Source organism: Camelina sativa, chromosome 3 (assembly GCF_000633955.1).
Source record: "Camelina sativa cultivar DH55 chromosome 3, Cs, whole genome shotgun sequence".
Taxonomy (NCBI): Eukaryota; Viridiplantae; Streptophyta; class Magnoliopsida; order Brassicales; family Brassicaceae; genus Camelina; species Camelina sativa.
In genome coordinates this window covers 21947324-21949479 of record NC_025687.1, presented here as the reverse complement: position 1 = coordinate 21949479, position 2156 = coordinate 21947324, and positions in this window count along the sequence as shown.

The window sequence follows — 2156 nt, the reverse complement described above, 5'->3', positions numbered from 1 at the left end:
TTAAAAAAAAAAAAAAAAAAAATCTGGAATTTGGGCTTCACACACACGTGAGTGTGTTGTCTTGTGTGACATGATTTGGCTGGTGGTGATGACTATGAAGATCAACCAAGACGTACGGTGGTGTTCGGCCTGTTGGCCAAGTGAAAAAAAAAAAAAGAAAGAAACGTGTTTATCTCTTATATAAGAGATTTGGGCATAATAACATGTGGTTTCTTTGTTTTACTTTGACGGAGCTAGGCGATGACTTCGACGGATACAATGCTGATCCGGCGATGATGAATTCGAATTCGACCACGACTACACATGTTTCTTCATGAACAAGAAGTTCAAAGAACGATCCAAATTTGTGTTTTTTTTAAATCGATGGAGAATGACTCTATGACTAAGTATAAACACCATTGATGACTCTACGGCCGAGTATGCCGTTGATAACCCTACGACCAGGTATAAACGTCGATGATCTAACGGCTGGGTATTGTAGCCGCTTTGACCCTACGACCGGGTATAAACGTCAATGATGACCCGACAGCCGGGTATAAAGCCGTTATTTTGAAGACTTGTCCAATCTCACCCGTGTTACCACACATGAGCTTGCCGGGGCTATTGGGATATGGAGAAGCGGAAATCGACTGAGATCGACGGTCGAAATGACAAACCCAAGAATATGTAAATTGTGAAAATTGAGAAGAATCTAGAATATATAGTTTAGGAATATTTACATTTATCTAAATATATTATTGATATTTACATTATTTTAGTTTAGGAAATCTCTTGTGTATATAAGAGAACATAAGTTGTAACATTAGAATCACGAGAGTCTAATATAATTCTTACTTTAACGGTCTTTACTCTCATCAAATCTATGAGATTACGGAGGGTGGTGAAAAAATTACATTGTCCACTTTGGAAGATGCAGAGAAACGCAAGTGGTCGAACAAAGGCTTTATTGCATCTTTTCTGCCCTTAGGTGTAATTAGTTTGCATTATTTGAAAGTAAAAGGTTGCACTCATGCTGGTGAGTTTATTTACGTATCAACTTACAATAAGATTATTGTATTTTATGATCCGGTGAAAAACAGCTGTAAAATATTCCAAATTAATGGAGATAGAGGCGTCCGGATGTATCTGTACGATGCTTCCCCGAATCACGTTGAGAGTCAAATCACTTTTTTAAAAAATTTCTTGGGTGAGTGTCCTTTACTTACGATAGTTTTGGTAGACTTTGACTTTCTTCTTCCTTTGACTTTCTCTCCCAAAAACACGATCTATTTGTTTCACCTCTCACCTTCGCCGATCTCGACGTCGGTCCCCTCCGCCTTTCATAGGCAAACAAAAAACCAAAAGAAAACCTCTTCGCGGTATCCCCACTGGATTCGCGTCGCCCAATTCCTCTTCGTCGAAGTGTATCCCGCCTAAATCTCCGAATTCAGCTGGGGCTACAACGTCATCCAATCCATCAAATCAGTTGCTTGAATCTCCCAAGATCCCAGCCAACAACAACATGACCGATTCCTGCTAAACAGTTCCACCGGTTACTATTGTGGTAGCAATTGAAAACCCTAGATCTGAAGTTTCAGGAGAAATTCCTGCTGCTACAGGTTCCAAGACCATCGTACCAGCATCTGAAACGACTATTGTCTCCTCTACTAGGGTCAAAGGTTCTCCTGCCGACTGATACTAGGATTTTTGTGTCTCCTAGTAGGTTCAATTAACCTTATGTGTTGTAGTACTTAAGGTGTCAATTCAAATGGGAAACTTACTATCACTCAAGACGCAATCAAGATTTCACAAGTCAAGCCAATTCAAAGAGGGTGTTTTTGTCTAACAATCCTAGAATAATCATAATGCAAAACGGAAATGTGTTCTAGGACTAGGAACGAGAATGTATGACAGGAAGCGAAAATGAATGAAAACAGAGAACGAGTCTAAGCATGAACTAAAAGGAAAGACACGAAACAGTCTCAGGAATGTAATAAAAATCAGGAAGAAAGAGGTCCTAAGGATGGGAGTAATTGATGTCGGTGAGGTCTCCCAGTCTACAGAATGTTTAACATGCCACAAGCAATATATCCCTAGACAACGAACATCACAACTTAGCTAATCCAATCTCTCGGTAAAAGCTACTCAGACTCAACCACTTCCATACCCAACTCTCG